The sequence below is a fragment of the Elephantulus edwardii genome, unplaced genomic scaffold (assembly GCF_000299155.1).
Source record: "Elephantulus edwardii isolate Elephantulus edwardi_28Jun2011 unplaced genomic scaffold, EleEdw1.0 scaffold00125, whole genome shotgun sequence".
In the NCBI taxonomy this organism is placed as follows: Eukaryota; Metazoa; Chordata; class Mammalia; order Macroscelidea; family Macroscelididae; genus Elephantulus; species Elephantulus edwardii.
Window position 1 is genome coordinate 5876499 of NW_006399875.1, and position 25437 is coordinate 5901935.

Sequence of the window (25437 nt, forward strand, 5' to 3'; positions counted from 1 at the left end):
CCTTCTCCGTGGCTAATGAATCCAACCACCAGAGAAGTAATGCTTTGGGGTTAGCAGTGCAAATCCCCACAGACTTGTGCTAATGACTATGATGGGACTCAGAGACATAGAGTCAGCTCGTGCTTTTCAGGAAATGACCCGAAGGGGCTCAGTAGACACAGAGCTGCCACAAACCTTCAATGTGCGAAAAACATTTGAAACAGATGCAATGCCTGTTGGATATTATTAGACAAGGGATGTCTGGCTTGGGGAATGTCTGCTTAAAGGATCAAAAGGGGTGGAATATAGAAAATAAAAGAATTATTTTTGTTCTCTTGTTAAAAAAATAAAGATGTAAAAAAAATATGGAGACGTGGGGGAAGTGGAATTGCCCTTTTAAAAATAAGCCCAAGGGAGCTCTAAATCCACTTAATGCTCCTCTAGAGAAGGAAGAGCAATCTCCTCCTGTGCCAATCAGATCCTATTCGATGGTACACAACAACAACAAAAAAGCCCAAAACAATATCAGCCAAATTCCATCAGCCTTCAGATGCTGGCCCTGTGCCCCTCTTCCTGCCCCAGAGCCCCAGCATGGGATCCAGTCAGTCCTCAAGCCTCAACACCAAAACTGTCCCCTACAGGGTAGGGGCTAACATTTAACCTTGTGAGCAGAACTGGTCTATTCCTGAGATAGCCCCTGATACGACCACAATGATTTCACATGAGAATTTGGGGGAGGTAATATTCAGGAACCACTTGAACCCATAGAATGGAGCTTCTGGGAACACTGGCCTATTGTGGTATTTGGAAGCAGGGATCTGGGAGAGGTGGGGAGTTGTGCCTTTTGAGGACCTCAGATGGCAGGTGGACATGCGCTGGTCCACAGAGGGCACTGTTTAGCCCAAAGGTTGGGGTGGGTGTAGATGAAATGAGGAACATAGCTGTCAGGGAGGTGTGATGGGTAGGCAGGGTGTATGGTGGGCTAGAGGAGGTGTAGTTGGGGGAAAATGGATTTAGGTTGGATGGTGGAAGTGAGATGGACAGTAGTGGTAGTTGGTAGGTATATGGTAGACTAGGGGAGGTGACTTTGAGCTGGATGGTGAGAATAAAGGGTGGATGGATGGGTGTATTGTGGGGTGGGGGAAGGATTTGGGCTGGATGGTGGGAGTAGGGGTGGATGATGGAAATAAGATGGTGAGTGGATGGGTGGATAGTGTGGTAGGGGTTATATTTGGACTGGATGGTGGGAGTAGGGATGATGAAGACAGATGGTTACTGTATGGGTGTGTGGTGTGGTATGGAAGATGAATTTGAACTCGATGGAGGAAGTAGGGGGAGTGATGTAGATAGATGTTGGATAGATGGATCCGTGGTGTAGTGGGGGAAGGATTTGGGGTGGATGGTAGGAGTGATGGTGGATGATGGAGCTAGATGGTTGGTGGATGGCTGTGTAGTGGGGTGGGGAGGTGGATTGGGGCTGGTTTGTGGGCATAGTGGGTGGATGGTGGAGATAAATGGTGGATGCATGAGTTTACGACAGGGTGGGGAAAGGATTAGAGATGTATGATGGGAGTGGATATGGAAATAGATGGTGGGTGGAGGGGTGTGTGGTGTGGTAGGGAAGTTGAACTTGGACTGGATGGCAGAGGAGGGGTGAGTGATAAAGATAGATGCTGTATAAATGGACCCATAGTATAGTGGGGGAAGGATTTGGGGTGGGTGGAGGAAGTGGGGGATGAGTAATGGAGATAGATGGTGTGGGAGGTGTATGATGGTGAAGGTGGAGAGATGGAGTTACTGGATGGATGATAAAGATGGTGGATGGGTGTGCGGTGGAGGGAAGGTGGTATTTGCACTGGATAGTGGATATGGAATAAGTGATGGTGGGTTAGGATAGAGTCTGTGAACTCAGAGACCACTTCACAGTCCAAATTCCTCAGGCCACAGAAGGAGATACACTCACTAAAAAAATCTTCTGTAATATTGGACAGGGCTACTGGCTCAGATCAAGACACTTGGCAAGCCCCTTGTGGCTCCCCACATATCCCCATTCATCATAGCCTGACATATGCACATCCCTAAGTCTGAGACTTCCACATTGTCCCACATCAGAAGATCCAGGATTGGTGCCCAAAGTCAAGTCAGTAAAGTCTACTGAGTGGGAGGTAAGGAAGGCTGCCTCCAAGGCCCAGAAGGGGTAGGCTTTGAGAACGGACTGAGGGGCAGACTCACAGCCTTGCCCACCCCAATTGAGTCCTGTTGTAGCACCTGTCACTCTGACTCCAGACCTGAACATCACACCAGAGGCAGAAGTGAAACAGCATCTGTGAGGCCCGGCCACTCCAGACCCAGTGTGGGCAGCTCCTCACATACCCTTTTCTTACTATGTTTATTGGTTTGAGGATCTTCCTAGCATGAAATCCCAGATTAGCTGGTCTTGTGTGAGGATATATGCATCACCTCTGAAAGCTCCAGTAGAAACAGCCACAAATCAAGATGTAAGTATATGGAGTCCATAGGTGATACAAATGCGCCCTGGGGCCAGGTGTGAAGACTTATGTGCTATTAAAGTTACAAACTAAATTGTCAGTTTATTGTGTTTGAGGAGAACATTGTTCTAATTGGTACAGCACTTGTCTGATAGTTTGCTATACATAGATAACTTATGGGTCTCTGTGATAATGAAAGCTATACCACTGGTGCATCAAAGGCCAAAAGAGTTACCCAGGATGGAGAGACTTGTAGTAGAGTTCCCAGATTAAGACAGACTAGGAAGAAGGATTGGCCATCGACTTCTTTAACAACCAGCCTCTGAAACCTTATGAACAGTAGAGGAACGTGGATAGTTAGAGTAGTAGTGGCAGAGTCCAGATTGGAAGTCAGTTGAAATGAGGAAAAATAATGGCAAGCATGTTTGAAAAAGCAAAGTGTTGGCCAAGGAGAAAAAGACCCTTAACCAGGTGGATTGACATGGTGACTGCTGCAATGAGCTCCACTGTGAGGAAGTGTGAGGATGGCACAGGATAGGACAGGATTCAGTCTGTTGTTCATAGGGTCGCTATGAGCTGTACTTTACTTGACAACACCTAACAACAACAACAGCAGGTGATGCAAATAGTTAATTATTTTGTTGGTGTTATTGTTGATTGCCTTCAAGTCGAGCACAACTCATAGCAACCCTATGAACAAAAGGCCTGAAGCCCCCATCAACAAATGAATGGATAGAGAAGCTGTGGTATATTCACTCAATGAAACACTATGCTGCGCTGAAAAACAAGGAACTCAAGCAATATTATTCAAAATGAGTGACCCCGGAGGATATGCTGAGTGAAGTATCTCAGTCACAAAAGGACAAATACTGCATGGTGCCACTGTTGTAAAAGAGGACTGACCTTGGGATTAGGGGGAGACTGAGAAAGATGGGTTCAATAATGTATACTGCATTGAAACAGATGAGGGAGAAAACTGTTTAAAAGGGATATGTGATTAGGTATTTTTGTCATGACAGGAGTCCAGAGCGAAGGTTACATAGCGGAGTGGACCTGGTGGGAGGGATTGTAAAACAATGAAATAATTTTTATTTTACTTTTCCAAGAGGGTAGTGTACTAGGGGGAGGGTATGGGAGGGGAGAAAAGTGCAACAATGAATGAATGGAAATCTAAAGTCTCTGTAAATTCTCATTGAAATTAATAATTTTGTTATTGTTGTTAAGTGCCGTCCAGTCTCAGGCAACTCATAGTGACCCTATGAAGGAGAGTCTTCAACGCTTGAGTGTCTTTCATCCTCTCTCCAGGTTCATAGGGTTTCCAGAGGCAAGCTATTATGGAAGCAGATGCCACTCCTCCTTCCACGCTTGTTTTAATCAGGGAGCTCAACCCCTCACTGTCCACATTGGGTAACCAGCCATTAATGCACTTGACACATCGGTGTCACAGTGTTCAGCTTCACAGCAACCACAAATTACAGCTGTATGGCAAGTAGACACACCAGGGCTACAGGACCTAGAGGAATGTTTGAACAAAAACAATGAAAGACAGGCCTGAAATTAATAATAAATTAATATTTTTTAAAAAGAAAAACAAGGAACTCATGAAATTAAAAATGAGTGACCCTGGAGGACATTATGCTAAGTGAAGTATCTCAGTCACAAAAAGACAAATACTTCATAGTTCCACTGTTGTAAAACAGGACTGACATAGGGGTTGAGGGGAGACTGAGAAAGATGGGATAAATAATGTACACTGCATTGAAACAGATGAGGGAGAAAAGTGTTTAAAAGGGATATGGGATTAGGTACTATTGTCATGACAGGAGTCCAGAGCGAAGCCTGCATAGTGGAGTGGACCTGGGGGGAGTGATAGTAAAACAATGAAAGAATTCTTCCTTTACTGTTCAAAGAGAAGAGTGAACTGGGGGGGAGGGGTGGGCAGGGAGAAAAGTAGAACAATAAATGAATGGAAATCCAAAGTCTCTGTAAATTTTCATTAAAATCAATTTTAAAAAATAGATCTAAAGCCCCTTTACAACTATCAACTTTTATCAGAGTTCAGAGAGTTTCTGGAGGCATGTTATTACTAACCAAAAATGCAGTGCTAACAGAGGAGGTCAGTCATTAACTTTTAATCAAAAGGTCAGGAGTTCGAACCCACCCATGTTTCCACAGGAGGAAGATGAGATCATCTGCTTCTGTATGAATTCACAACTTCAGAAACTCTAAAGAGCTCTGACGATGTAGTATTAACTGAAAGATCAGTGGTTCAAAACCACCAGCTACTCTGCAAGAGAAAAATAAGATTACAGAGGGTCACCTTCTTCAGGGTCACCTAATCCCATGCAAATTATGAGGGTCACCTTGGGGTCACCTTGATGGTGATGCTTTGGGGGAGCTCTGGTGTTGTAGTTGACACAGTCACACTCCTGATCCTACAGTGTCACCTCTGGTTTGGCTCTGCCAGTGGCTCGTTGGAAGGAAGATGGGCAATCTCCCGCTGTGCAAATGGTGTACCCTCGAGATGGAACTGACCCATAGCTTTCCTTTCTTTCTTTTTTAATTTTATTCATTAAAGAAAGTTCACAGAGACTTAGGGTTTCCAGTCATTCACTGTTGCGCTTTTTTCCCTGCCCACCTCTCCTGCCAATTCACTCTTCTCCTTGAAAAGAAAAGAAACATTCTTTCCTTGTTATGCAATCCCACCCCCTAAGTCCACTCCACTATGCAGCCTTCACTCTGGACTTCTGTAATGACACGAATACCCATTCATATGTCCCTTTTAAATAGTTCTCTCCCTCATTTGTTTCAATGCAATATATACCATTCCTCCCCTCCTTTTCTGTCTTTCCTCAACCCTGATGTCAGTCCCGTTTTACAACAGTGCCCTTATGCAATATTTGTCCTTTTGTGACTGAGATATTTCACTCAACATAATGTCCATGAGGGTCATCCATTTTTAATATTATTTCAAGAGTTCCTTATTTTTCCATGCTGCATAATATTCCATTGTGTGAATATTCCACAGTTTCTCTATATATTCGTTTGTTGATGGGCATTTGCTTTGTTTCCAGCTCTTTGCTATTGTGAACAAAGCCACGATAAACACGGGTGTGCATGACCCATAGCTTTTAAAAGGCAATAAATAACACAAGAGAGTGTCCACCTTTCTCCTTTGGAGCAGCTGATGGAACTGCTTCTCTTTGGGTTGGCAGCACAACTCCTTACCCACGAGGCTCCCCCTGTAAGTTTAGCTCTGTGTCCGTTACAACTCAATGGGGGTGAACATTTTTTATTCTGGTGGTGTAGTCCATAAGGAGTTGCACGCTAGCCCCAAAGTGGAGCCTCTCCCGAAACATGAATCCACAGAAGAAAGACAGGTAATCTCTTCCATGTGATGTACAACCTCAGAAAGCTGATGGGCTGTGAGTCTGTTAGCCGTGAGTCTGTTCTAACTTACCAGCAGTGACAAATGAGGCTAGAGACAGAATGCAGGATTTCATACAACCAGTGATTTATGTATCGCAAATACCTTTCATAAGAAATAAAAACGGTGACTATACCAACATTTCACCCAATGGTATGCACAGGAATCACATCGATTACATCTCGGAAAGAACCGCTGGAGAAGCTCAGCATCAGTTGTGAGAACAAGGTCAGGTGCTGATTGTGGAACAGACCATGAACTATTCATATGCAAGTTCAAACTAAAGCTAAAGAAGGTTAAGTCAAATCCACAGGATCCAAAACTTGACCTTGAATCTCTTCTGTTGTGTTGTTGTTGTTGTCATCAAGACATAGGCAACTCTAGCGACCCTATGAATGAAAGACCTGAACACTTGTATAACTTTCATCGTTTCTCCAGGTTCATAGGGTTTCTGGAGGCAAGCTATTTCGGAAGTGGATGCCACTCCTGCTTCCAAGCTTGTTTTTGAATCGGGGAGCTCCACCAAACACTGTTCGCCATGGGTAACCATTATTGCATTTGACACATCATTGTCACAGTGTTTAGCATCACAGCAACTACGAGTTACCTCTGTATAGCAAATGGACACACCAGGGCTATACCACATAGCAGAATGTTTTACCTAAAACAAATAAAACCAGGCCTGAGGGCCACAGATTTAAATCATCCATCTTTTGCTTGGTAGCATCACTTTCTATCTACTAGGCCAACAGGGCTCTCTCATTGTTGTTGTTGTTGTTGCTGCTGTTGTTGTTAAGGGCCATCAAGTCGTAGACGACTCATAGCAACCCTATGAACTAAAGGCCTGAACACTTACATAACTTTCATCCTTACTCCAAGTTCCCAGAGTTTCTGGAGTTACTAAGTATAATAGGCCTGCCAAAACTGAGGAGAAACTGAAACATTTGCTGCAGAAGCTTAAGGACTGTAGGTTTCAGTATAGATTGAAGCTCAACATCGAGAAGACAAATATTCTCACCACTGAATCAATTGTCAGCAGCATAATAGGTCGACAACAATCAACACTCTGGGTACCAGCACTCAGGAAATCAAGACAAATTATGTTATGGACAGTTGCTGTCCGGGACCTCTCCAAAGTACTAAAGAGCAATGATGTCATCCTAGAGACTAAGGTGCACCTAATTCAGGCCATGGTCTTCACAATTACTTTCTATATGCATCAGAGAGCTGGACAATTACTATGAATGACAGAAGAAGAATTGATGCCTTTGAGTTGTGGTGCTGAAGAAGAGTATGAAACATAGCATGGACCACCAGGAGAACAAATGGGTCCTTTTTGGAAAGAGCAAAACCACGTTTTTCACTAGAGTCAAGGATTCAGCATGTGGCCAGGAGAGATCAGTCCTTTGAGAAGGACATCAGTTTTGGGAGAGTGGAGGGATATTACAGGAGAAGAAGACACCAGATGAGGTTTATTGATATAATAACTGGGGTAAAGGAGATAGGTGTGTCAGAGACAGAGAGACTGACTCAGAATAGGGCAGGATTCTATTGTACATAAGGTCGCTATGAGTCACAGGCAACTCAATAACACATATTAACAACAACAACAGTCAACTCAACAACAGACCAGACAACAACAAAACATCCTGAAGGGAAAGTGACTTCAGAAGTCAGGGACGTAAATACGGGCCTCTAAAAACTCCGAGATGTCATCAAACCAGAAGCCATCTTTCCAAAGAGAAAGCTGTGATTATAAACACATGAGGACAGTGGTTTGGGGTTTTGGAAATCCTAGAGGCAGATCACCTGCTGTGCATCAGAGAGCTGGACAATGAATAAGGATGACAGAACAAGAACTGATGCTTTTGAGTTGTGATGTTAGAGAAGAGTACTGAACATGCCACGGACTGCCAAAATTACAAACAGATACGGCTTGGAGAAAGTGCAGCTGGAGTGCTCCTTGGAGACAAGGCTGGTGAAGTTTCATCTCACACGCTTCGGACATGCTGCTAGAAGAGGTTATTCCTCAGAGAAAAGCATCATGCTCTGAAAAGCGAAGGGTCAGTAAAAAAGAGGAAACTCTTCAGTGGGCTGGATTGGCACAGTGACTGCAGCATCGCACTGGAGTGTGTCAGAGATGATGAAGACGGTGCAGGACAGGACAGGGTTGTCCATAGGGTCGTTATGAGTCCTACTCGATGGAATCTAACAGCAAGAGGCAGATCTGCTCTTCCTACAAGGTCTCCTGGAGCTGATGTCATGCAAGTTGGACAATGAGTAAGGAAGAGCAAAGAATCATCTTCTTTGATTCTGAACAGTGGTGTCAGCACAAAGTGCCAAATATCCCAAGAGGTCCAAAGAACAAACAAGTCTTAGAGAAAGTGGAGCCAGAAGGATTTTGGAGACTAGAATGGTGAATTTTATTTCACATGCTTTGAGCATGGTGTCAGGAGTGATTAGTTTTTGGAAAAAGGCAACCTGCTGGGAAAGGAGGGAGGGCAGGAGGGTGTGGGGGGGAGAGAGAGAGAGAGAGGAAGGGAAGGGAAGGGAAGGGGAAAGGGAGGGAGGGAGGAGGAGGAGAAAGAGGATGAGGAGGGAGAGAGAGATGGAAGGAAGGGAGGGAGGGAGGGAGGGAGGAAAAGAGAGAAAGAGAAAGAAAGAGAGAGAGAAGCAAAGAAAATAAAAGAAGGGAGGGGTGAAGGAGGAGGAGGAGAAGGAGGAGGGAGAGAGGGAAGGAAGGAAGGAAGGACGGACTCTTACAGAGAAAGAGAGTGTGACTCTCAAGGGGATGGACTGACACGATTGTAGCAGTGACTTGAGCATTATGGTGGTCATGAGGATGGTGCAGGATAGAGCAAGGGTTCCATCTGTTGTTCAGAGGGTCACCTGAGTCATAGTCAATGTAGAAGACACTTACCAGCAACAGCATATATCCACACATGTGCCTGTAAAGACAAGTGCCCATATGCACACTCAGGAACGTGTACACACACAGAGTGAGGAAAAGAGAGAGAGATAAGGTACCCACTATTATCAGGGAGCTCAGGTGGTCTAGTGTTAAGCAGCTACACTGCAATCTCAAAGCACGAGGTTTGAAGCCACCAGTTGCTCCATGGGAGAAGGATGGGCAATCTCTTCCCGTGCAATATGTTCTTATGTTTATGTTGTTGTTGTTATGTGCCATCGAGTTATCTGAGACTCATAGAGACCCTATGTACAACAGCCCTAAACCCTACCCTATCCTGTGCCAACCTCACTGTCTCTGACACACCTACACCCATTATCCAGTCACTGAATCAAAACATCTCATCGAGGGTCTTCCTCTCCTGCACTGTCCCTCCACCCTCCCAAGCATGACATCCCTCTCCTTGAACATGTCCAAAGTATGTCACATGAAGCTTCAGATTCCTTGCCTCCAAGGAGAAGCCTGGCTTCACCCTTTCCAGGACAAACCTGTTTGTTCTTTTAGCAGTCCGTGATATTTTCAATACTCTTCTCCAACACCACAGCTCAAAGGCATCAATCCTCCCTTTATAATCCCTACTCATTGTCCAGCTCTCTGATGCATAGCAAGTGATTGCAAAGACAATGGCATGTATCAGGCTCACCTTAGTTTCCAGACTGACATCGTTGCTCTTCAGTACTTTGGAGAGGTTCCTAACAGCACACTTTCCCATTACAATACATCTTTTAATTTCTTGGCTGCTGGTGCAAGAGTGTTGATTGTGGAGCCAAGCAAACTAAAACTGTGAACAGTATCAATCTCTTCACCATCCATCCTGATGCTGCCAATCAGCCCATTGGTGAGAATCTTTGTTTTGTTTTGTTTTGTTTTGTTTTCTATTGAGCCTCAATCCATACTGAAGACTGCAGTCCCTGACCTTCTGCAGCAAGCGCTTCAGGTCCTCCTCAGTTTCAGCAAGCAGGGTTGTGTCATCTGCATAACACAGATTGTCGGTGATTCTTCCTCCAATCCTGATGCCACATTTCTCCTGGAGACCAGCCTCCCAGATAATCTGTTCTGCATAAAGAAAAGATATGGAGATAGAACACAACCATGGTGTACACCCTTCCCAATTTTGAACCATGCGCCGGCTGGAGGGTCAGCAATGAATAGATTCCAACTTGATAGCTCACAACAGCAATGCAGCTCACAGCTCACATCTATTTATCCGTGCGATAGCCAGTTGCTGTGTAAACATACATACGGCTAAGTAGCCTTCTGGCCTTGTGAATTCTCCCCCTCTCCACTCTCTGGAACACAATTCAGCTATGTCTGCTCCTGGCTCCTGGAAATAGCTGCCAGGGCGCCAGGAACTGCTGTCCTCTGCGTCCTTGTGCAGAAATTACCTGGCAGCAGAGGGCGCCATCGGCATGGCTACAGCCCATCGTGTGGGCAATGCAAGCGCCGACGGGTTCTCAGCAAACAGGCTCATTTCATGTTCTGTGACCCACGCCTCTGGGTTCAACATGGCTTCTCTTGTTACCTCACTACTTACTCGTGTCTCCAGTTTGCAAAAGAGAAAAGTACCCGTGTAGACGGTGTGTTCTGCCAAGTGCCTCAAACAAGAACAAACCTCCTTGTCAGTCGTCCTGCCAGTGTTTCATGCTGTTGTACAAAGCCGTGGCTGTGAGTCAAGGCTGGGGGTAAGCCTGTCATGACAACACATCTCAAATGCAAAAGGCCCGGTTGTCCCCAGCCTGCCCACTCTGCCACCCACCAGATTGGAGACTCAGGAGTCTTGTCCATCCACGGGAGACGAATGAGGCAGACAGCTGAGGAGAGGTAGGATTTAAAGAAGTGCCATGCTATGTTCTCGTGGGCACCTCCGGACGTTCTCACCCTCCTGCACGCTCCTCCTTCCAGCATGCACACACAGACAAGCGCACACGCTGCATGCAGGCACACACATACACACACACATGCAGGCGGTGCACACATCCAAATAAATGAGTGCATTTGGACATGCACACGCAAACACCCACACACATACCTGCGAAGATTCATGGGAACACGCAAGCACATGGCCACGTACATGCACATTAACACACTCACCCATCTCTGCAAGCCCATGTGTACATGTATACAGGCACACACGCAGGGGCATAGCCACCTAGCACACACACACACAGAGCATTCAGACACAGAGGCCAACACTCACATGCATGACTACAAAGACATAACCACACAGCCACACACGGGCATATACGCACACATACACACATGTGGTTGTACATACTCGGGGCATTTGTGTGTGAGCACATCAATGCAGACACATCTGTATGCAAGGTTTTACACAGGCACAAGTGCACACCTTTGCATGCACACTGCAGGTGCTGACACCCCTACCCTGGCATGTGGGTCTTTGATAGAATAACTATGGTGAACCCAAGAAAGCATTAGCACAATCAAGTGTTCTGGGATTCCCATCCTCTTAGAGTCAGCCAGTTTGTTATGATCCACACAGTCAAACGCCTTTGCATAATCAATGAAACACAGATAGACATTCCTTTGGTCTTCCCTGCTTTCAGCTAAGATCCATTAGCTACAATATCCCTAGTATCACAACCCCTTCTAAACCCAGCCTGGACTTCTGGCAGTTCTCTGATGATGTGCTATTCCAGTCGTTTTTGGATAATCTTCAGCAGAATCTTGCTTGCATGTGATATGTTTTAAGTACCTGAAATGTTGCCTCCTTATCTCTGCTCCTAAGGACCATCTAGGCTGTACTTTTTACAAGACAAAGCTGTTCAATCTTCTGGCTAAAACGCATTGTCGTCAAGTCAGAAAATACTCCTGTCTGACTTTACAGTGGGTTTCTGAGACTGTAAATTACACAGGAGAAGATCGCCCATCTGTGTCCTGTGGAGCCACTGGTGGATTTGAACCACCAGAGAAGAACGGCCTGTGCTTAGCAGCACAATTCTCTACAGACCAGGCCACCAGAGAGAGCTCTCAGTTCTCCTGTTGTTGTTACGTGCCATCAGATCGACTCCGACTCATAGCAACCCTACGTACAACAGCTCTGAACCTTGCTAAGCCAATCTCATTCTCTCTGACAAACTTACTCTCCTTACCCCAGTCTCTGAGTCAATCCATCTCATCCAAGGTCCTCCTCTCTTGCACTGTCCCTCCACCCTCCCAAACATGACATCCCTCTCCAAGGACTGGTCCCTCCTTGCAACATTTCCAAAGTCTATCAGACGGAGCTTCACCAATAGCACATTGCAAGGCATCAGTTCTTACCCAGTCTTCCCTTCTCGTTGTCCAGCTTTACCATGCTTGTGAGATGACTGTGAATACCCCGGTGTGGGTCAAGGACATCATCGTCATCAAAGTGCCACCTTTGCCTGTTTTAAACACATCTAAGAGACCATTTGCAGAAGAATTGTCTGTATAATACATCATCTTTTTTCTTAACTGCTGCTTACATGGGGACTGACTATAGATTCAAGTAAAGCTAAATTCGTGACAGCTTCAATCTTGTCTTTATCTGCCATGATGATGCTTACCAGTCAGGTTGTGAAGATTTTTACTCTATGTGGAGGTAGACTTGAAGACTGTAGTCTTGAATTTTCATCTGTAAGTACTTCAAGTCCTCTTCATTTTCCTCAAACAAGGTTGTGTCATCTGCATATCAAAGATTATTAATGGGTCTTTCTCCAATCCTGATGCCATAGTCTTCTTCATATAATCGAGTTTCTCAGATTGTTTGCCCAGTGTTCAGAATGAGTAAATATAGCAGAAAAAGATACAACCTGGACCATTTTGAATCAATGATCACTCCAGGAATAATAAACGGAAAAGAAATCCAGTCATGTTTGAGTTATGTATTATGGTGACATTAGGTGTCATTGAGTCATCAATGATTCATATTGGCCTCACATAATTTTCAGGGTTTTGCTATCAATCATGTGGGAAGAGTCAGACATCAATAAAACCCCTTTTAGAATGCACTCAGTCTTTGAAGTCTGTCCAATTGATACAAAACATAGTGGGTGAATCTCCAAGACTTACCAGAGGAACATGCTTTATGCAACTAGAACATGACAATAATCCTCAGATGATAAAATCTTAATAGAATCACAGGAGAGGGATGTTGTTATTGTTTTTAGAACCTCTGGCTAACACTTATAGTAACCAGATGAACAATTGTCAAAGGCCTCTCCAGACTGCTAAAGAGCAATGATATCAGTTTAAAGACTAAGGTGCACCTGATCCAAGCCATGGTATTTTCAATTGCTTCCTATGCATCTGGAAGTTGGACAATGAATAAGAAAGGTCAAAGGACAATCGAGGCCCTTGAGATACGGTGTTGGAGAAGAGCATTAAATAACCATTGCTGTTGTTGTTGTTAAGTGCCATCAAGTCGTAGATAACTCATAGCGACTCTATGAATGAAAGACGTGAACACTTGTATAACTTTCATCATTGCTCCACGTTCATAGAGTTTCTGGAGGCAAGCTATAATGGAAGTGGATGCACTCCTGCTTCCAAGCTTGTTTAGTCAAGGAGCTCCACCAAACACTGTCCACCATGGGTAACATTACATTATCACATTTGACACATCAGTGTTAAGCATCACAGCAACCACGAGTCACCTCTGTACTGCAAATGAACAGAGAGCAATGCTATGGACTGCCGAAAGAACAAACAAGTCTGTCTTGGAAGAAGTGCAGCTAGTATGATCTTTAGGCAAGGATGGTGAAACACTGTCTCACTTACTTTGAAAAGGGAAGTTGTTGATGTCGGTGTTGTTAAGTGATGACAAGCTGAGTACGACCCACAGCCACTCTGTGAACAACAGATCTAAACCCCGTCCTATCCGGTGCCAGCCTCAGCATCTCTGACACACTTGAGCCCAAGACTGCCGTCACTGTGTGAACCCATCTTCATTGACACTCCACCTTTCTAAGCCTCTGAGGAATAGCCTCTCCTAACAACTTACCCAAAATAGATGAGACACAGCTTTGCAGTCCTTGCCTGCAAGGGGCACTCTGGCTGCACTTTTCCAAAGACATTTCTGTTTATTCTTCAGGCAGTTCACAAGTTACCCAGCACTCTTCTTCAACATCACAGTTCAAAAGTCTAAATTCTTCTTCTGTCACCCTTTTTCATTATCCCTCTCTCAAAAGCATAGAAGGTGATTGAGAAGACCGTGACCTGGAAAGGGGTGAGTCTGAAGATAAGTAAAAGCAACTCTTCTTGGTAAACTATTTTTCTTCCAGAATACGCTTTTCATCCTCGCCCCAATTTACCACACGGTGGCGCCATGAGCCATCTTTTCCCCTTAATATTTCAAGTCTCTTAAGTGTAGACTCCAAAGCAAGTCACAAGTGTCTGTTGGGATTTTTTTCTCCATCCCCAAAGTTAATTTTTACTTAAAATCAGTTGTTGTTGTTGTTGTTTTCGTCGTCGTCGTCGCCGTCCTCCTCCTCCTCCTTCTCCTCTTTCTCCTCCTCCTTCTTCTTCTTGTATGTGCTGTCAAGTTGCCTGCGACTCATAGCGACCATATGTACAGCAGCTCTGAACACTTCCCTATCCTGAGCCAGTCTCACTAATTCTGACACACCAGCCCCTGTTGCCCGAGTCATTGTATCAATCCATGTCATCTGGGGTCTTCCTCTCCTGCGCTGTCCCTCCACCCTTCCAAGCATGATGTTCTTCTGATCCATCCTGGCCATGTGGCCACATGTGAGACAGAGATATAAAATCTTTGCCTCCAATGACAGGAAAATACCTTCTAACAGAAGAAGGCAAGCAGCCTTAACCCAAGATCACCAGTAAGGTGATAGTGTCCTCCCTTTCCCCCTTCACATCAACGCCCCTGTTCAGCATGAAGAAGCCAGAGAGTCAGCATCCAGTTCCCAAATCAATAAGACAGTTGATTGAATTACCATTGGAAAATGCTTGTCATTTTCCTGTAGCATCTGGTCCCCACTGGATCCTTTTCCTTTCCTTCACCTGCTCCTCCCACCAACCAATTTCTGCAGCTCTGCAACTGCATTCCTGCCCATCCTCACCCTTCTGCCCCCAACCCTCACCTCCTTGTACCCCCAATATGTTTTTTCCCAATAGAAAAAATCTTTGCTCCAAGGGAAAACTTGGTTTCACCCTCTCCAGAACAAATCTGTTTATTCTCTTGGCAGTCCATGATATATTCAAAACTCTTCTCCAGCACTATAACTCAAAGGCATCAATTCTTCCATAGTCTTTGGTCATTACCAGCTCTATGTAATTGCGAAGACCATGGCCTGCATCTTGTTTCATAAAATCAATCACCATTGAAATTGTACACAGCTTTACTTTGCTTGACTCCACAATCAACACTCCTGGTACCAGCAGCGAGGAAATCAAGAGACAAATGATACTGGGGAAAGTCAGCTGTCAGGGACCTCTCCAGAGTACTGAAGAGCAATGACGTCAGTCTGGAGACTAAGTTACACCTGATCCAGGCCATAGTCCTTGCAATTGCTTGCTATGCATCAGAGAGCTGCACGATGACTTGGGATGATAGAAAGAGAATTGATGCCTTCGAGTTGTGGTGCTGGAGAAGAGTACTAAATATATTATGGACTGCTAAGAGAACAAACAGGTTCATCCTAGAGAGGATGAAGCCTGCCTGCTCCTTGGAGGCAAGGATTCTGAGGCTTCATCTGACATACTTTGGGCATGTTGCAAGGAGGGATTGGTCCATGGAGAGGGATGTCATGCTTGGAAAGATGGAGGGACAGTCAAAGAGAGGGAGACCACTGATAAGATGGATTGATACGGTGGCTGGGGTAAAGAGAGTAGGTGTGTCAGAGGCAGTAAAGTTGGCACAGGATAGAGCAGGCTTTAAGGCTGTTGTACACAGGGTCGCTATGAATCGCAAGCGACTCAATGGCACACACAACAACAACATTGGGCCTTGCCCATTATTACCCTTACTTTTCACCTCAATCCTTCCCCTTTCCTTGCCCCACTCCCTCCATCCACCAAATTGTGGAATCCTGTGGTTTCTCTCCTATCTAACCTCACCTCTCCAGTTGTTTTTTAACAACCTTCAGCAGGCGTTTGCTTGCATGTGCGATTAGTGATATTGTTCAATAATTTCCACATGCTCTCAGGTCATCGTTTTTTTGGGGGGTTGTTGATTTTTTGACTGGGAATAAATGTGGATCTCTTCCAGTCAGTTGGCCTCCAGTTTTCTTGGCACGTCCAGGGCTGCATCTGTGTGTTAAAATGTGTCAATTGGTATTCCATCAAATACTGGGGCCATATTTTTTGCCAAGTCCTTCAGAGCAGTTTTAACTTCCTCTTTCATCACCATGGACTCTTGCTAATATGTTGTTTCACAGACTGTTGTTTCACATGTTCTTGTTTCACATGCTGTTTCTGTGTCAGCCAGTTCTTTTTGGTACATTAATTCTGTGTACTTCCATCTTCTTTTGATGCTTCCTGGATCATTAAATACTCTGCCCACACCCGTAGCATCTTTAAGTATTGCAACTCAAGGCTTGAATCTGTTCTTCAGTCTCTTCACCTCGAGAGAGAAGTGCTGAGCTGTTTGGTTTTCTGACTCCAGCTCTTTGCACGTTTATTTATAAGACTTTGGTTTGTCTTCCCAAGCTGCCCTTTGAAATCTTCTGTTCATCTCCTGCTGGAGGGTCAGCTATGAATCGACTCGGAACATAACAACAACAACAACAGAAGGTCCCAATAACTTGAATTTTATTTAATGGCAACATGTTTAGTTTTGGTTTTCCAGACCAAGGAATATCAGATAAAACACAATATATCAGTGAAATTTTAATTTTGGTTAGATAATAGTGATTTGTTTGGTTTGTGGTGTTTATTTGTTTAAGTATGAAGAGTCCTTGTGAAGGAAACTCTAATGACCTAGTAGTTAAGGAGCTGTGTTGCCAACCCAAAGACATGGGGTTCAAATCCACTACCTGATCTGTGGAAGAGAGATGATTAATCTCCTCCCATGTGCTTTAGAGCCTCTGAAAACCCGCTAGTGGTTCAGCTTTGAATTGGTCCCGTTTGACAGCAATGGGACAGCTAATACACGTGATGGCTGATGTTATGTGTCAACGTGGGTAAGGTAGGATTCTCAGTGGTTTAGCATTAGGTAATCATTTTGTGATGTGCTACAAACAGCCAACATGTTGGAAGAAGAGTTTCCTTGTGTATATGGCCTTCATTCCTGATATAAAGGAATATTCTGGCAAACCTCATTCTCTTGATCCTGTGTTAGTCTCATCCTCTGGATTTCAGCTCTTGGGATGTGAGAAGTCTTCAGCGTGATGCTCTAACCCCTTCTCCAGTCCTACAACCCTGTGAGTCAGCAACCTGCTTTCCAACCTGCAGACACCGGCTTTGCGGGGCCCTCAATCCCATGAGTTGGGAGGGGCTTTCAGCCTGATGCCTGACCCAAACATTTAGGACTTGCCAGCCTCTCTAAGTGCCTGAGCCATTTCCTGCAAATGAATTGCTCTCCATATTTACGTGTATACTTGACTGGTTTTCCTCCTCTAGTGAACCCAGTCAGGAAAGGTGTGTGTCAGGGAAGCATCTTTCCTCCAAACATTTTCAATCAACATGTAGCACAGATTATTCAGGAGGCTGGGCTCTATGAGAAGGAATGTGGCATCAGGATTGGAGGAAGACTCATCAACAACCTGCGTTATGCAGAAGACACATCCTTGCTTGCTGAAACTTAAGTGGACATGAGTCGTTTACTGCAGAAGGTCAAGGCCTGTAGTCTTCAATATGGATTGAAGTTTATCAAGCAGAATGTAGACTAAGGTGCACCTGAGACAGGCCATGGCCTTTGCAATAACTTGCTCTATATCCAAGAGCTGGACAATAATATTTATTTAGTGAAATATATTGATGGGAACCTAAGTAGTTAAACCATTCTAATTTCACTTTGTTTTATTATGTGTGTTAATAAACGGATTCTAGTGTCTGTATTGCTCCTCACCCAAACCCCACCCATGACAGCTCTGATTCTGCACCTTATCACATTGTAAAGGAGAGGGGTCCTTCGCCGGGGGAGGGCTTTACTGCACCAGCGTCAACACTATCGACTCTACTCTGAGGAGGAAGTTCTTCATTGATCACATCTTGAGAGCATCCCAGCCTGAGGGGCGCAACGTCAGCACTAAACCTGGCAAGGTTCTTTCATTGTCCATGCAGTTTTTGAGGGCCTGTTATTTCAGTAGTGGACGGCCAGTCCTGCTTCTTAGTCTGTCCTACTCTGGAAGCTCCACTGAAACCTGCCCACCCTGGGTGACCCTGCTGGTATTTGAAGTACTGGTGGCACAGCTTCCCGCATCCCAGCAGCAGGCACGTCACCACATACAGCAAATGGAGAGCTGAGTGGTGGGTACCAGCTCTTACTCTGCATCTTACTGCACTGTGAGGGAGAGGGAAGATAAATCATGCATTTCTCATTTGTTCACGAATTTTTAGTAGATGACTTGACTCTTTACATTCTGTTATCTGTCATCTCTCCAGACAGATGGGCCATTGGTGCTGGTGTGGGATGGTATCTTATGTTGCTTTGACTTCTCTTTCATGGCCAGAATGCTTCTTGGCGGCAAAGATGGCGAAGCTTTGTTTCACAAACTTTGGACACATTGTTGGAAGAGTTGATTCTTTGGAAATTTACATCATGCTTGGAAAGATGGAGAAGTAGTGAAGGAGAGGAAGATCCCCAACAAGGTGGATTGACACGGTGACTTCAGCAATGGACTCTAGTGTGTCAGAGATGATGAGGATGGCACAGGATTGGGCAGGGTTCAGAGTAGCTCTTCATAAGGTTGTTATGAGTCATACTGAACTCAATGGCATCATCACCACCAATGACTAGTGAATGTAACATTTCCTCATGTGATTGTTGGCCATTTAAATATCCTCCTTGGTGAAGAGTCTTTTCTCATGTCATTTGCCCATTTTGTGATTGTGCTATTAGTCTTTTTCTTGTGGAGGCTCTGTATGAAGTATGTTATATATTTCACTTATGAGTTAGTTCCTTGTTAGAAATATCATTGCCAAATATTTTTTCCCCATCTGTGGACATTCTTTTCACCCTACTGAAAAAGTTTTGGTCTTTGGGCATTTTTTATTCATTGTTTCACATTTCTCCCCCTTCTCCATCACCCAGTCTACCCCACAAGGCACACAAAAGATTTTTTTTTATGTTCACGAGGTTTTGATTTTTAAAGGGTCCAATTCATAAATTTTATGCTCTCTTGTGTGTTTTTGCCTTTTTGAAAGCCAGTTGTTGTTGTTGTTGATTGCCTTCGAGTCGAGCATGATTCATAGCGACCCTATGAACAAAAGGCCTGAAACCCCTCTTCAACTATCAACGTTTATTAAAGTTCATAGGGTTTCCAAAGGCATGTTATTTAGGAAGTGGATGCCGCTCCTGCTTCCAAACCTATCATAGTATGTTACTGTTTTTATGTGCAACTGAGTGGCTTGTGATGTATAGTGACCCTATGTACAGCAGCTCTGAACCCTTCCCTGCTCTGAGCCAGTCTCACTAACTCCGGCATACCAACCCCCATCATCCCAGTCACTGTATCAATCCATCTCATCCAAGGTTTCCCTCTCCTGTGCTGTCCATCCATCTTTCTGAGCATGATGTCCTTCAAGGACCAGTCTCTCCTGGCCACCCGCCCAAAGTAAGTGAGACAGAGCTTCAAAATCCTAGCCTCCAAAGAAAGATCTGGCTTCACCCTCTCCAAGACAGACCTATTTGTTTTCTTGGCAGTCCATGGTATGGTCAAGACTCTTCTCTAGCAATTGTTGTTGTTGTTGTTGTGTGCCGTCGAATAGAAACACAATAATGAATGTCCTTTAAGAATGAATGCGTGTTGTAGACCAGGACTTCTAGATTTGTTGCTATTTTTCTCTGATGATCCTTGTGGTTAATGGTTTTACTCTTAGGTCTCAGATCCATGTTGAGTTGGGTTTTGCCTGTGGACTAAGATGTGGATCTTGCTTCAGTTTTCTGCAGGTAGATGTCTGGTTTTACCACCATTATTTGTTAAAGAGGCTGTAATTTCCACATTTAATGGGTTAAATATCTTGTTAAATATCTATTCACTATAGGTGGATCGGTTGATTTCTGGGTTCTCATTCTGTTCCCTTGTTCTGTGTGCCTGTCATCGTACCATACCATGCTATTTTGATGGGTTTAGAGAGGAGAGTATGTGATGTCTCCTACTTTATTTTTCTTTTTCAGAAGACCTTTGCTTATTTGGAGTCTCTTCCCTTTCCAAGTAAAATTGAAAAGTGCCCCTTCTTTGTCATTGAAGAATGAGTTTGGCATCTGTGTTAGGATTGTATAGAATGTGAAGATTACTTTTGGTAAGGCTGTCATTTTCATAATGTTGTCTTCCTATCCATAAACATAGAACATCTTTTCACTTAACTAGGTCATCTAACAAAGTATGGAAACTATCAAACAATATCACTAATATCACATGGAAACAAAATCTTCCTGAAGATCATCCAAATATAACTGGAACAGTACCTTGACAAAGAACTTCCAGAAATACAAGTTGGGTTTAGAAGAGGCCATGGCACTACGAGCATCATAGTCAAGTTTAGATGAATCTTGATTGAATGTGTACAATACCAGTCTATCTGTGTTTCACTAAGGTGCGCCTGATGCAGGCCACAATCTTTGCAATTTTTTGCTATGCATCAGGAAGCTGGATGATGACTAAACATGACAGAAGAATCAATCTCTTTGAAGAGCTGTGGTGCTGGAGAAGACTATTGAATATACCATGGACTGCCAGTAGAATAAACTGGTTTGTCCTGGAGAGGGTGAAATCAGGTTGCTCTTTGGAGGCAAAAATCTGAACCTCTAACTTTGGAAGTGTAGCCAGAAGGGACCATCTTCTGGACAAGGACATCATGCTTGGAAGGTTGGAGGGACAGCGCAAGAGAGGAAGACTCTGGATGAGATGGATTGACACAGTAACTGGAGCAAAGGGTGTTGGTATGTCAGAGACACAGAAGAAATAAAGACTCGACAACAACAAAACCTGATAGGCGGCTGGCGCCATATCTGGCGGCCAAAGTGATAAGAAGCAGCCCCTGAAACAACCCAAGAAGCAGACCAAGGAGATGGACGAGGAAGATGAGGCTTTCAAGCAGAAACAAAAAGAACAGAAGAAACTCAAGGAACTAAAAGCGAAAGGCTGCGGGCAAAGGTCCCTTGGTCACGGGTGGAATTAAGAAATCTAGCAAAAAATAAGACTGAGGCAATGATGACCCTTACTTCCGTTCTTTTTTAAAATATCTGGGTTCTCTGCTGGAACATCTATTGCCACCTGTAGTTAAAATGAAGTGTGGTCTTGGAGCCTGTCGTACATTTAAGAGGAATCTTTGTGAAACAGTGAAGAAGAAGAAACCCTATGGGGGGTCGATCTCCAGTTCTCACTCAGCCATTCCCATCTTAGCTGTGCAAAGTACACAGAATCCAGAATCCTGTCAGAATCTTCATTCTTCATTATGCCCAGAATTCTGTACCACCTGGAATTAAACCAACTCATTTAGAAAAACCAAACAAAACTAAAACCTGCTAGACCTAGTAGACCAATTCAGCAGAGTAGCCTAGCAGTGTTGTTGTTGAGTCTTTTAGGTTTTCTATGTACACTATCATGTCATCTGCTTGTAGCAAGAGTTCTACCCCTTTTGGCCAATGTGGATGCCTCTCTTTTTCCTTCTCCTGCATTATTGCTCTAGCTTGAACTGCCAACAAGATTAAATCCTATCGGTAAGTAGCCAGGTGCTTAAATTCTGCACAACCAGGGCTCCTTATCACTTCCAGTAAGGTCTGAATAGGAGTGGGATAGGGAACACACTTGCCGGTTCATATGGGAAATTCCTTTGTCTTCTCTCCATTGAGAATGTTTTTGGTTTTGCATTGTTATGTTGTTGTTAGGTGTCATTGAGTCAACTATGACTCATAGCAACCCTACGAACAACAAATGCCCTAGCCCAGCCATTCTCATCACCTCTGATATACTAGAACCCATTGCTACAGACACTGTGGCAATCCATCTTGTTAAGAATCTTCCTCTCTTTCCCTGACCTCCACCTTTACAAGCATCATGTCCTTCTCAAGGACGAGCCCCTCTTAACAGCATACCCAACATATGTGAGATGAAGCTTCACCATCCTTACTTTCAACGAGTACTCTGGGTTCTGGGTGCACTTTCAGCAAGACAGACCTGTTTGTTCTTTTGGCAATCCACGGAATACTCAGTACTCTTCTCCAATACCACAACTCAAAAACATCAATTCTTCTGTCATCCTTATTCACCGTCCTTTCAGATATGTGTTGTTGTTATACGTTGTTGAGTCGCTTGCAACTCATAACGACCCTATGTACAACAGCCCTAAACCCTGCTCTATCCTGTGCCAATCCCACTGCCTCTGACACACCCATCCTGATTACCCCAGTCACTGAATCAATCCACCTCATAGAGGGTCTTCCCCTCTTGCGCTCTCCCTCCACCCTCCCAAGCATGATGTCCCTCCCCGAGGACCTGTCCCTCCTTGCAACATGCCCAAAGTATGTCAGACGAAGCCCCAGAATCCTTGCCTCCAAGGAGTTCCTTGGTTTAATCCTCTCCAGGATAAATCTGTTCGTTTTCTTGGCAGTCCATGGTATTCTCAATACTTTTCTCCAGCACCACAGCTCAAAGGCATCAATTCTCCTTCTGTCCTCCCTAGTCATTATACAACTCTCTGATGCATAACAAGTGATTGCAAAGACCATGGCCTGTATCAGGTGCACCTTAGTCTCCAGAGAGACACCCTTGCTCTTGAGCACTTTAGAGAGGTCCCTAACTGCAGACTTTCCCATCGCTTTGTGTTTTTTTTAATTTCCTCACTGCTGGTGTCAAAAGTGTTGACCGTGGAGCTGAGCAAACTGAAGCTGTAAACACTCTCAATCTCTTCACCATCCATCCTGATGCTGCCAATTGGTCCAGTGGTGAGAATCTTTGTCTTCTTGACATTGAGCCTCAGTCCATACTGAAGGCTGCAGTCCTTGACCCTCTGCAGCAGGTGCTTCAGGTCCTCCTCAGTTTCAGCAAGCAGGGTTGTGTCATCCACATGACACAGATTGTTAATAGATCTTCCACCAATCCTGATGCCACAATTCTCCTCATAGAGCCCAGCCTCTCGGATAATCTGCTCTGCATACAGGTTGAAAAGGTATGGAGACAGGACACATCCCTGACGTACACCCTTCCCAATCAGATATGTTGCATGTAATAAAAAAAGACCATGGCTCGGATTAGGTTCACTTTAGTCTTTATTTTACATCCTTGCTCTTCAGCACTGTGGAAAAGTCTCTGACAGCAGATATTCTCAAAGCGATACAACTTGATTTCTTGACTATTGATACTTTCAATTATGTTGAAAAAAATCCTTTCTATTTCTGATTTTTTTAAGTGTTTCAATCAGGAAGAGGTGTAGAGACTGGGAATTGGTGTGCCCTCCTCTTAGAAGACCCGCAGTTGTCTTCTGGGCCTCAGAAACCATGGACACGCAGGTAGATGAAGTAGGTCTCTGTCTCTGTCAAGGAGTGGGCAGTGTGGCCTAGCTGGAGATGTAGGCCCAGCCTGTAGGGAAGGGTTTAGAAGTCATGTTCTCCCTGGGCTGGGGCTGCAGATACCTCTAGAGGAAATATCTGTTGACATCGAAAGAAAGGGGGGGACCTGAGTGCTCAGCCTCTGGACACTGGTGAAGAGTCAAGGGAAGGCCTGTCCTGAGGGGGCTAAGAGGAGGCCTGTAAGGCTAACAGAGAGCATGCATGGCTCATTGGTTCACATTGAAGAAGGCAGAGAACTGCTTTTCCTCCCCTCGGGAACCTTCCAGACTTTCCTTCTGTGCTTTCTGATCCCTAGTTGTAACCTCTTGATCCTGATCCAAAATCCTAGCCCATTCCTTCCTTAATAAGGTGTGTTCTGTGTGGTCTTTGCAATGAGCCCAGCAAAGAAGTACAGAGAGCTGTGGAGAGGCAACAGGTGTCCTAACTGGTGAAAAGGTTGGAGAGTGGAGACATGTCTGATTCATTCTAGGATTAAGGTTTAGGCTGACTCCCTAAGGAATCTAAACAAGTACTGATAACATTACTGCAGTCCACCAGATTCCTCTGTCCTCCCAGAACTGGAGAGGGTCACAGACGAGGCTGGAAAAGGTGCAAAGAACACAGATCTGAGTCTGGTACTTCCAGCCTTCCCTTCTTTGTTGGATGAGAGAGCAAGTCGCCTCACTTCTGCAGAAGGAGAATGAACCTGTCCACCATTCCTGGTGTTAAAGGACTCTCCAGACTCAGGCCAGCTCCTGTGTGCTATCCCAACACGACTACCCCACACCCCAACCCAGAGCAGAGACCCCCTAATCAACTGTGACAGCAGCCCTCCAACCCAAGAGACCCCTTCCTCACCATGAAGCCCAGCATGACTGAACTGGGCTCCACCCAGAACCGACAGATGTGTGAAAATACATTTATTATTCACTGCTTGCCAAGACTCAGGCTGTGCACCCTGACTGAATCTCATAGCCGGGGGCCTGAGTTTCATGGAAAGAAACACAAGGACATTCAACTCATGCTGCTGAGTCAAAACCAGCTCATCGCTGACCCTCCAGTGGGTTTCCAAAGCTGTAAATCATTCAGGAAGTGACCGCCCTTTTCCCCCCCCTCCCATGGAGTAGCTAGTAGTAGATTTCAACCACTAGAGAGGACACGTAGCCTTTAGATTAGCTGTGCAAATCCCTATAGGCCACAACCCCAGAGCTACCCTGGGTAAGGGCACAAAGGCAAAGCATCACAGATCTCCACTCTAAGTGTCTCTCCAGTCCTCCTATGATCAGCCTCCCCCCATGACCTGACCAATGGTTGTTGTTGTTGTTGTTAGGTGTTGTCGAGTTGAGCGTGACTCATAGTGACCCTATGAACAGCAGACCTGAGCTCTGTCCTATCCTGTGCCATCTTCATCATCTCCGACACACTTGAGCCCATTGCTGCAGCCACTGTGTCCATCTCATTAAAGGTCTTCCTCTCTTTTACGACTCCCCACCTTTCCAGGTATGATGTCCCTTTCCAAGGAATGGTGTCTCTTAGCAATATACCCAAAGTATATGAGACAAAGTTTTGCCTCCATGGAGCACTCTGACTTCATCTTGTCCAAGACATATCTGTTCTCTAGGCAGTCCATGGGGGACAGCCAGTACTCATCTGAAGCACTACAACTTAAATGCATAAATTATTCTTCTATCATTCGTATTCATTGTTCAGCTCTGAAATGCATATAGCAAGTGATTGAAGTGGCCTGGATCTGCTGTACCTTAGTCTTTAAACTGACATCATTGCTCCTTAGTACTGTGGAGGAAGACACAGGTCGGCAGGAGGAGATAATTGATCCCGGGATATAGTAGTAAATCCCTGTACTCCAGGACAGACTCCACCTCAACTTGGGGTGCCTTGCCCTCTGCTGAGGAAACCTATGTGG